Below are 11583 nucleotides of genomic sequence, written 5' to 3' on the forward strand. Positions count from 1 at the left end.
AGAAAATAAAATACACTTTCCAAATGACCATATTCTCCAAGGGAGGTTTTGTGCAGAACTCAACAGAATCTTTCAGGGGAAAAAAAAGGTCTACATCTCTGTGAACATCTTTTCTCAGACAAGGAAAAAAAATCACTCAAAAATCACCTGAATTTTCCATGGGTTCCACCACATAGATAAACACGCCCACTGGAGATGATTGTAAACATAATTATAGACTCTAAAAATGGTATATAAAAACAAGTTCCTAATTCTGAGTTTATTCACTTACCCTGTCCTTCAGCAAATATACAATGAATGCCAACAATATTCCAAGCCCTTGAAACATTTTTTTTTAAAACATCAATTAGACCCACTACTTTCACTCACTCAGAAAGCTTCCTGTTTGTAGGGGAGATCATGTATGTACCCTTACACCCATAGTACAGTATTGGGTATAACAAGTTACATATGCCTGCTGCAAACTAATAAGAAATGGTACTTCAGCCTTAAAAAATTAGTGGGTGATATTTCATTTCCCACCTATGAGAGTCACAAAATTCCAAAAGTGTGACAATATACACTACTAGAAACAATGTCAAGAAACGGGGTCTCACAAACATTGGTGCTGAGAATGTAAGATGGTACAAACCTTATGGTAAAGAACTTGGCAATATTTAACAAAATTAGGCATAACTTTATCTTGTATTGCTTAGACTCAGCAATCCCACCTCCTGGAAAGATTCACTATCAAAAAATGAAAAGACATATGCACAAGTCTATTCACTGCAGCCCTATGCATAATATCAAAAACTGGGAAAAACCCAAATGTCCATCAATAGGAAACTTGTTGAATAAAACATGGTCCACCCAAAAAAATGGAATATCATACCGCCAATTAAAAGAAAGGGGGTGAGAGTGAAGGTCTCTAGTACATGATCTCCAGAATATGTTGTTAAATGACAAAAGCTAGGTGAAGATATGCATTAGTATGCTACCATTTGGGAAAGGGGAATGTATAAATAAATACATATATTTGCTTATTTTAAAATGGAGCAGGAGAAAGAATAGTCTTTTCAATAAATGCTGCTGGGAAAACTGTATACGTACATCCCAAAGAAGAGAGTTGACCCTTATTATACCATATACAAAAATTGAAATGGTTCAAAGACATAAATATAAGACCTAAAACTACATATCTCTTAGAAGAAAACATAGGATAAAAGCTTCATGAAAAGAGAGAAAAAAAAATTTTTTTAAGAAAAAAAAAAAAGAGTAGGCTTTCAATTGGTTAAAATAAGTAGAGGAACATTCCAAGAAAAGGGAACTAAGTTCACAAAGGTAACAGATATAGGAAAGTAATGCTTTGTTCTGGGAACTGTGAAAAGCTTGGATTGCCTGAAGAATGGGTTCTGTATAGAAGATATGAAGAATAGGCCATAAAGGAGAGGGCCTCTTATAACAGGTTAATGCATGTGGACTTTATTCCATAGGCAATAAGTAACCTTGGAAGGTTTTCATTATCAAGGGGATACGTAATAAAATAGAGCTTAATACCAATAATATTTTACTTTTGTATTGATCTTTATTTTATTTTATTTTTTTTAAGACCATGCCACACAGCATGCGGGATCTTATTTCCCAGACCAAGGGTCAAACCCGAACCCCCTGCAGGGGAAGCACAGAGTCTTAACCACTGGACCACCAGGGAAGTCCCTTGATCTTTATTCTTTACAAATTGCTTTTACATACATGATCTCATTTGATCCCCGCCACAATTCTATAGTGGAGGTGTTACTACTACTTGTCAGTAGAATAATCTTTAAACAAGACATAGGCCCAGGTCTTATATGATTTCAAATTCAATCTGCTTCAAATCTACTTCCATTGTAGGAAGACTGATGTTTTGAAGTTGTGTGCAAAATACACTAAAGCGAGAGGATACTGAAGGCAGTAGGGCAGCTCCTGAAGAACAAAGGAACTGCTGAGACAGAGTTGGCTTTAGAAGCCAGCGTTTAGCCAAGTAATCGAAAATCAATGAGCAGGCTTCTTCTCTTCTAGAAAGTTTGACTCTGCCACGAAGGCAGCGGGAACAGGATTACGGAGATGATCTCAAATTTCTTTAAAATTCCCCCATGGTACTGAGCACTGTCCTAGGCACAGAGCGCTGCCAAATAGGTGCCTGAGGCATTCATTCCTCTCCGTGAGCACTAACACTACATGCCAAGGACAGGGAGAACCTTAGTCCCTACAGTGTTCTGAACTGTACTACCTGCTTCCAATTGCCTACTGCAGACCCAGATCACATCACTCCAGCAGAATGAAATCAGATGCCTGTTCCAACATGACAAAGATATGTTTGTTTAAATGACAACTGTAGGATTCCGCCAAGGACATGTGGGCCATGTGAAAACTGGAAGCACAAAGCTCACAGCTGTTCATTTCAACAGTCAAGAGTGGACAACTGGTAAGAATCCATACAATTTTTTATTGTTTAAGTCTTAGGTACTCTTGTTTTTCTAATAGCTTCCCTGCTAACGATGCAAATTTGATCTCTCAAAATAAGGATTTTTCAGGAAAACATCTTGCATATGTTAACAAAGACGCGTTTGATTCGACTTCTCTAACACTGAAATATAAAGTGATCCAGATGAAAATTTCCTAACATCATATTACCTTTAAAGGTTATTCTAAAATAGTTAAAACATTAAACTCCAGCTTTGTTTCAAGGCCCCCTCCAGGTTCTGTCTTGTCGTAAGCTGAGCTTTCACAAGACTCCAGCACCGACTCACTCACCTAGTTCAGACCTTTCTTCAGGGTCCCTGAGTAATGCTGATAGAAGTGTTAAAGCAAAGGATTAACATCCCTCATCCCAATTCCCTCAAATAGTAGTTTTCTTTTTCTGCTTTTTGTTTGCTTATTGTATTTTAGCTCGAGAAATCCTATCTTTACAAGAAATCTTTTGTTGAAGTCCACTATATACAACTGCTAAAAGCAGAGTTGTAGTTGAAGGAGACAGGAAAAGAGGTGAGACCTGATTATTTATCCTCCCTCGGGCCCAAAGCCTTAGACTGGACACAGAATAAAACAGTTGACCTTAAAGATTTCTGAGGTAACTTAGAATTTGAGGCATGATCTTCAAGATTTAGGAGCATAAAAACACTGAGTTAGACCAACCGACTGAGTGTGAATAATAGAGCAGTCTACTTGATCGCTTCACTCATTCATTCTTCCCACAATTATTCACTGAATATTTACGAGGTGCCAGGCACTGTTCTTAGCGCAAGGGATATAGCAGGAAACAAAAGAGACTAATTTTGTGCTCTCATGGAGCTTAAAAGATAGTGGGGGGAAGACACTTAATAAAGACATAAATAAAAGTAATATATGTTTGATGTGATAGAAAATGGATATGAAGAAAAGTAAAATAGGATAAGGGATAGTAAAAGGGTATACACATGTGTGTGTGCGTGTGTGTGTGTGTGCTCTTTTATGTGGTGAGTTGGGAAAGGCCTCCCTTGTGAGGGTGACCTTTAATCGGGGAGTCAATAAAGTGAAATATCTGGAACAAGAGCTATTCAGGAGGAAGAAACAGTAAGTAGAAAAGCGCTGAAGCAACCGAATGCTTGGCATGTTTGAGGAAGAGCGAGGAAGCCAGAGTGACAGAAGCAAAGCAATGAAGAGTGACAGCAGTAGAAGATGAGGTCAGGAGGATATCAGCTCCTCGGGGGAAGAGGCCAGATCACCCTCAATGTTGCTCTGCAGGCGCCAGCTGCAAGTTATGGAGTGGGTGGTCAATAAACATGTGTTGGAGAGACTCAGAAAGTCCATTGTTTTAATAATAAGAACAAATCAAAGAGTATATATAATTTCTTAGTTCTTCCATGAGAAAGTCTGAGGTGGAAATTTTGTAATGTATTTGTCTGATTAGAGTCCAGAACATCTTCTCCCTCCCTAGTGACCCCTGCCTTGGGGACAAAGTGCCTTCAGTGTTTTCAGGGCCACATCTCCCACCAGTCAGTTTCTGATGTTCTTATTGCTCAGATTACATAGGATGGCATGTTCCAAGGAAAATGATGACTAGTGAAGAATGAACAATATTAATAGATAAGATCCCCTGGCACATAGAAATCACTTTTAGATCAGAAAAGAAACAAACTGTTGCAAAATCAATGGCCTTGCACTGTAGCTCTGAGCTTCACAGAATTCTGTCAAGTGTAGTTTTGGTCAATGATGTCACTCCCTCAGCCACTTAGAGCTGCATTAAGCACAATTCCAGAGCTAAACTGATATTATGAGGTAAAAACTGGTTGACTCTTTTACTTGTATTTCTAGGAGCAGGCCACTTTTAGCATAATTTCTTAAGAGGAGCAATTTTCAAATGAGGTTTTATGGCAGGCTTTGTCTTGTGTTTCTTTTTGTAAGGATAGCCATAGTCTCATCATTCCCTCTCTTGGGACCCACCATCCGCCAAGAAACATGACTGATTTCCTGGTTTTCTAATCCCCTTTGCAATTTGTGACTGAATTAATAACAGCAAAAAAGTCATTCTATTTGCAACTCTAAATATATCAAGATTGCCAGACTGTTCAAGAAAAAAATGCAATCTTTGCTTTTAGATTTTTTCTTAAAGGGACATTTCATCTTTGTTGTAAGGAAGCTAATTCCAGACCACACACCAAAAAAAGCCATAAATCTGTGCAACATAGATAATGAAGTAACTTAGACTGTTGACTGCAGGTGAAACAAGGAAGAGTAGAATATTTTGTAGGCCTATTATGATTAGAAGCAGGACATTACATTTAAACTGCATGACATTAAAAGTCAAAAAGGATAGGAACTTTTGCTGTCAGAGAGTTTGTTTGGTTTGGTTCCTCATCAGCATCCTTTGTGCCCTGATATATTAGAATGCAAGCCAAGTGGTAGGCCTCTTATCCTTTTTACCTTTTCCTGTCTCACAGGGAAAGGTACTGACCCTGTGGATAGGGTAAGTCAGCAGCTCTGACCTTACCATTTATACAGCTGGATTTATGAAAAGATATTTATTCACTGCCAGTAGTTCACAATGAAGGTCCTGCCAAAGTCCTTGGTGACCATGAGGCAGGTCATCCACTCACCTGCTCCAGGTATGATCTCCCTCACCTTTCCTCAAAATAAATAGTACTTGGACTAGGGTGACCAACCATCTAGGATTGCCCACAACTGAGGGATTGACAGGGACCTGGGACTTCTAGTGCTAAAACTGGGAAAGTCCCAGGTGAAGCAGAGGAGATGCTCCCCCTAAGTTGGATGCCCACAAAGTATGAAGCAGCTCTTGACTAGGAGCTGTGGACAGTGGGCCTTGGTGGAGTTGCACTGCTCCCTTTTACCACACCCAGGGTAAGGCCTCACTGTCCAGGCCTTTGAGGAACACCATGTAGAAGTCCTCTCATTTGTCCAGTACCAGGGTAACCTCTGACAATTTCCACATTAGCAAAATGGGGATAATAATTGTGCCTACTTCCTAATTCTTCTATGAGAAATAATTAAGTTAACATTAATATGTATAAAGTGCTTACAGCAAAGCTTGGCATTTAATCAGTGCCTAACAAATGTTACCTACTGTCATCATGGTCATTAGTTTCTGGATGGGAGAGAAATGATGCAGGACTTCACACTGTAGTTGATTCTCTCCTAGTGAATCTTAACCATCTTATGCGTATTATCTTTTCAAAAGTGAAAAAAGAAAGAGAGAGGAAGGAAGGAAGAAAGGAAAGAAGGAAGGAAGAAAGAAAGGAAAGAAGGAAGGGAAGGCGGTAGGGAAGAAAGGAGGGAGGGAGGGAGGGAGGGAGGAAGGAGGGAAGGAAGGAAAGAAGGAGAGGTTACGGTTAGTAAAGTCAGTTAAGATTTATCTGCTTTCTTAAAAAGTAATTCTACCCACAAGGTCTGACATTTGAGCAAGGTCAAAGGCCATATGAAAAATATTTTTTTAAATGCAAACAATTGGTATTAATATATGGCATTTTCAGAATAAGTTACTGCTCTTATCAACATTGTTTATCATAGTTTAGAAATGCAAATCTGACCATCCACCAGTAGGATAATGATTAACATAAATTATGTTACATCCATACTCAAATTTTGTTAATTGAATTTGTTAAAATAAATAAGGTCAATATTTATGAACTGATATGGAAAAGATCCCCAAAGCATACTGTTGCAGAACAATATATACAGCACAATTCCATGTATGTAAACAAATCACAAAGACATCTGTCTCTCTCTATATATAAATATAAGTACATGAATGCATAAAATAAGGTTTGAAAGTATAGACACATAAGTACCTAAGGATTATCTTTGGGAAGAGGAGAATGGGTTGGGGGTTGCTTGAACAGGAGACTCATTCTTATGTTAAAATCGTGTGCTGCTTGAAATTTATCCTCCAAAGAGAATATATTCATATACTATTAATACTTTGTAATTTTTTTAAATAGCATAATAAAACAGATGTAGAATAGATTTCCACCCCAAAATTCTTTTGTTATTTTCTCCTTCTTCTTTTTCCTTCATCCTCAACATACCTCCAACATAGGAAAACAAATTTGCTGTAAATGGCAAAGCATCCAAGTTACTGCGGATGAGGTGTATGGCATATAATCCACTAACCAATAATGAGAGTTGACAATAGTAAACAGACCACAAAATTATACCCAAGTACAAACTGAAAGAAACAGCCACCCTGTTGAATATGTTTAGCAATAAGTTCTAAAAAAAATGATGGCTGTTTTTAACCAATGGCATCCTAATAGTCATAGAATACATTTAAATGGAAGACTAAAGTTATGTTTTTCTGAGGTCTTTGCAAACTAGATAATGGTAATTATCTGGATTAAATCTTGTATCACGATTTTTGGGAGGTTGGGATGGGTTACTGTGTGAGCACATCCTTTCATAGCATTAGCGTTATCAGCGCATAACCTGAATGCTGAAGATGCTGTCTAGAAGACTTCTGTGCTGGGTGGACAGCTGAAGAGGACCCTCTAAAAGTTTGTAACTATGACTAGTTTAGGAAAGGTATTACTGCATTGGAAAGGACTTGAGCCTCAAAGACTGACCTGGGTTTGACTTCACTCTTCAATAACAACTATATGATTTGAGATATATTACTTATCTCCTTGTACCTCTGCCCTACCTCTGACAAAAAGCATAATCATCACTATTTCAAAGGATTATTGTAAAAATTAGAAATAAGGTATATAAAAGCACAAAGCACAAAATAAATACTAAATATATTTGCCTGAAACTTATATAGTTCCTTTAATCCTTATGCAGTTACACTGTTGTACTGGTTTTCATTTTTTTAAATAATTTATTATGAATTTCTGGCTTTTTATCCTTTTTTAAAATTCTACCTTAACTATAAGGTCAAATGATTACAAAAGAATAAAGCTTTTAAAAACAGTTAATGAACAGAAATTTACTCATTCAAATATGCACTCAAAGAAATCATGGGGTCTTATAATTGCCAGGGGCTGAAGAAGTCATCTGGTTGAATCTAACTCCTATTGCATGAATCCTTTATTTCATACTCTACTCCTGAAGGCTTCTCAAAAAGAAGCATGCTTCTTAACCTCTAAGCCAGAAAAAAATGGGGGGAGAGAAGTCTTTTTGAAAGGAAGAGCTGGACTGGAAGAGAAGCCACTAGTGTACCTGGAGTATCAGCACCTACTTCTTTCTAGCAGAACCATTGCACCAGGTGATAGCATTTACATCCATGGAAGTGAGTGAAAGCACTCTGAGAGTATGTGCAGTAGAGAAACAAAGAGTGCTTGGGTGCTAGACTTAAGGAATGCCACATTTAGAAGTTGGATAGAGAGGTTAGAACCGGCAAATGAGACTTAGGAATTGCCTGTTAGGTTGGCAGAAACTATCTAATCAGAGTTTCTATTACGGTCACAGTTTTGGGTGAGATGAGTGATATACAAGATATACAAGTGTGGTTCACACTCTAACAGGAAATATAATTATGACGTAAATTAAAAGAGGAAATGCTCCTGGAGAGCAGCAGAACATTGAACCACGGGACAGAAGGCTAGAGTTAAATTCCCAGCTCTGACTCTTACTAGATGTATGACATTGGACAGGACACATGAGTTTGCCCTGAGCCTCAGTCAACTCCTCTGCAAAAGGAGAGATGATAATACCTATCTCAATGGGCTGTTGTAAGAGTTCATTGAATTAATGTATTCGAATATACACTGTAAATGAAAAAATGTTACACAAACTCTCCTTCTAGAACTTACATTCTTCCAGGACAAGGGCCCACCCTACCCATTTCTCTCTTACCAGTTTTCTGATTGAATCCTGACCACCCTGATGGTATCTACCTGCTTTCTGTGATCTTTTTCTGTTGCCTGACAGCTAGGGCCTTAGTGCCAACTGCCACTGCCCCAGCTCTGTACCATTCTAGTTGCTATGGGGCACTTGCCAAATCACTGACCCCATTCCTGACTGTCTTTCTGGCCCACCCACCAGCTATGAACCCAAGTTATGACATGCTCCAAAGTGTTGTTTCAGAGCCAACCCCACATACAACTACTGAGATTCAAATCACATACTTAACATCTATACCTAGATTGTTTGTTCAGTCACAAAGATTTCCTAAAGTTCTTGAGACCAAAGTACCTTGTGTCTTACAAAGGTGATATCCACAGCAATACATATATATATATATATATATATACACACACACACATAGATATTCATAGATTTCCTTCACCTTAAGTTCTTAATGTGCATAAGTAATAAAGGCTTTTGTTCATTTAAATAGTCGTAAAAATTGTTTATGGTTATGATGAAAATATCTGGATTGTGTCTAAAAGTCTTATCTAATTAGGTAAGCCATCCATGCCATTTATTTGAAGATTCTTTGATCAAGTTGTTTTCACTGAAATTAAGTATGGCTTTAACACTATCAAAAGGTCTACACAGTAATTAAACTGCTACTGTTTTATCATTTCCCCGGGGAAAAATACTCAGCCAGTCACTTGTTGAGCTAGCTCTAAAACCAATCCATTATTGGACTCACTGATATTTTAATTATTATTTAATTACTAATTATTAGAGGAAAAATTTTAAATTAAGTAATGGTATGTTCTACTCTTAATTTTTTAATTAGCTGATTTGCTCTAAATACAATATTATATCCTTTCAGCCAATCATTCTGAAAACAATAAAAATACAATTGAATCTTGTTACCTTGACCTTTGAGATCTGGGAAGGGGATAAAGAAGGAGAGAGAAGAAGGGTACTATGTGAACATCAAATGACACCTAACAGTTTTTAAAACCCCAGCAAAGACTTTGTGCTTCACCAAGCTCTACTCAAGCACAGAGAAAAAATGTAATACACATGACAGGGTGTTACAATCATGCCATACATAGAAGCAATTCTTATTCCATAATGGAAAGCTCCATGTCAAACTAAAATAACTCCAGGTCTTTTATATTTTACAGTGGACTAATAACCTCTATTGCTATTTTTTTTTTTTCTTATTTTTTTTTTTTTTTTTTTTGCGGTACGCGGGCCTCTCACTGCTGTGGCCTCTCCCGTTGCGGCGCACACAGACACGCAGGCTCAGCAGCCATGGCTCACGGGCCCGGCCGCTCCACGGCATGTGGGATCCTCCCGGACCGGGGCACGAACCCGCATCCCCTGCATTGGCAGGTGGACTCTCAACCACTGCGCCACCAGGGAAGCCCCCTCTATTGCTATTTTTAAAAGATGTCAGTTTTCTACTTTCTAAGAAATTGAATTAATTTGCTCTTCTCCAATTATCAATCCCCTTTTTGGCTCATCCCTAGATTACAAAGAAAAATGTAAGTGAACTTGTAATGACTTTACCTGAATTCTTAAGCAGAATACAAACTGTTCCAACTTTCTCATATGACATGCCAGTTTGCTATAGTTAACTACTTTAAGGAAATAAGCCTAGTTCCACTGGTGATGGAGATGATTGGCAATGGAACTCAGATTTGGGTGAGTTTTCAGCATCCATTGTCATTGGTTATATGCTCCCATAGCATTCTGCACCTTTCTTTCAAAATATTTACCAGCTCATTACATATTTGCATGATAATATTGTTAACGTCCTTTTCCCTAATATGACAGTAAGATCCATGAGAACAAGGGTAAGATCAATTTTTTCCCACCAATGTATATTCCAGCACCCAGTTTAGTGGGTATCTAGAATGTAGCAAGTGTGCAAAACATTTTTATGGAAAAAATGAATAAAAAAATAATTGAGTTAGTATTATTTTCAAGGAGTATTTAGGAATGGATCAGTACCAGTCACTTGGTATGTTCCATGTAATGAAATTCTACAAAAGGTATTTTTTGAACAATCAATAACACCACATTTTGAGCACACACCACTTTCTCCGGTATTTTTTGCAGAGGCTGGTTTTAACCTTCTTTGACGACCATGGTGACAGCCCTTTTGCATACTATATTAAGAGCATTCTGCTATATATTTTGTGTTCTATAGTTTGTCTTTACAGACCAACTGATAATTTAGAACACCAAAACAAAAACAAAAATACTCCTTAGAAGCATATCCCCTAATCTGTTACACCAGAAATATGAGAAAAAAAATTTTTTTTAACTTTTTCCCTTCACATGGTGTGAACATCTGATTGAGAGATCTCTTACAGCATGGTGGGGTAAGTCAGTGGTTCTCAAACTTGAGCGTGCATCAGAATCACACGGAGAACCTGTTAAAACACAGATCACTGGACAAACCCTCAGAGTTTGTGATTCCATAGGTCTGGTGTGGGGGCCTGAGAATCTGTATCTCTAACAAGTGCCCAGGTGATGCTGATGCTGCTGGTCTGGGGACCACACTTTGAGAACGACTAGTGTAGGTGCTGGAAGGGTAACCTGCTAAAACTAGGTTCAATACCAGGTATATTCCTGGTTGAAATAGTCTCATAGAGAAAATTATAAATGGTTGGTAGAGAAGACAAGTTATCAGAAGGGGCTACATATTATGCAATACATTATTAAATAACCAGCTTGCCTTATTACTTAGCTGGGTTTTTTTTTTCTTTCAATTTCACTCCTTCAGGAATTATCGTTTCACCTTTTAATAACTAAAATGGGAGGAGGGGGAAATCTCTAAGTTATTTTTGTCCTCAGTAAGAACCACCTCCATTGATTCCCTGTCCTTCAGTGCCGCAAGGGAGTCACTTTATCACTTAACTGTAAAAAATGGATATATAGTACCTATCTCAGTGAATTGCTGTGAGGATTAAATGAAACCCTAAATGAAAAATACTTAGCCCCCCAAATGGTCTGTAAATGGTAGCTGCTATGTTTTTACTAATTTGTCTACTCACTCAAGAAAGTAAATTTCAACGGTCCTGGGACCAGTGTCTGAAACTATCAGTGTCTGAAACTATCAACACTTATATTTCTAACACTTTAATTGCCTACAGCAATAACTCTAAATTGCAAAGAAAAATGTTCAGTTATGTTCTAGGGATTCCACTTACTGTGGCAGAGAACTGTTTGATTTGGAAATTTTGGCACAGGGCACCAGGACAGCATTCTCCCAAATACACA

At 37.8% G+C, this 11583-nt stretch overlaps 1 protein-coding gene across 1 annotated transcript in view; it reads right to left on the reverse strand.

Moving 5' to 3' along the window:
* LOC309963800 (uncharacterized protein) overlaps positions 1 to 11583 on the reverse strand; it is a gene marked incomplete at its 5' end in the record, with an annotated part of 228425 nt that overhangs the window by 214808 nt on the left and 2034 nt on the right. The gene's annotated exons all lie outside the window — the stretch shown is intronic.

Source organism: Leucopleurus acutus (genome assembly GCF_964270905.1).
Source record: "Leucopleurus acutus genome assembly, chromosome: 7".
Lineage (NCBI taxonomy): Eukaryota > Metazoa > Chordata > Mammalia > Artiodactyla > Delphinidae > Leucopleurus > Leucopleurus acutus.